Below are 246 nucleotides of genomic sequence, written 5' to 3'. Positions count from 1 at the left end.
TGGAAGAGGGAGAGGGCCTCGGAGAGCTAAGGAGAGGGGTGGGGGGGGCGGGGGGCCGCGTTTGAAGTTAGGTCGGGCCAGCTGCTGTTCTCCTTAATAACGAGAGGGGAAGAGAGGGAGGGAGGGAGAGATTGAAAGGAGGGGAGGGACGGGGAGGAGGAACCAGAGAGGGGAGCGAGGCGAGAGGGAGGAGAACTAACTGCCCAGCCAGCTTGCGTCACTGCCTCTGAGAGCAGAGAGAAGAGC

The sequence above is a fragment of the Choloepus didactylus genome, chromosome 8, assembly GCF_015220235.1.
Source record: "Choloepus didactylus isolate mChoDid1 chromosome 8, mChoDid1.pri, whole genome shotgun sequence".
In the NCBI taxonomy this organism is placed as follows: Eukaryota; Metazoa; Chordata; class Mammalia; order Pilosa; family Megalonychidae; genus Choloepus; species Choloepus didactylus.
This window is presented reverse-complemented; position numbering follows the sequence as displayed.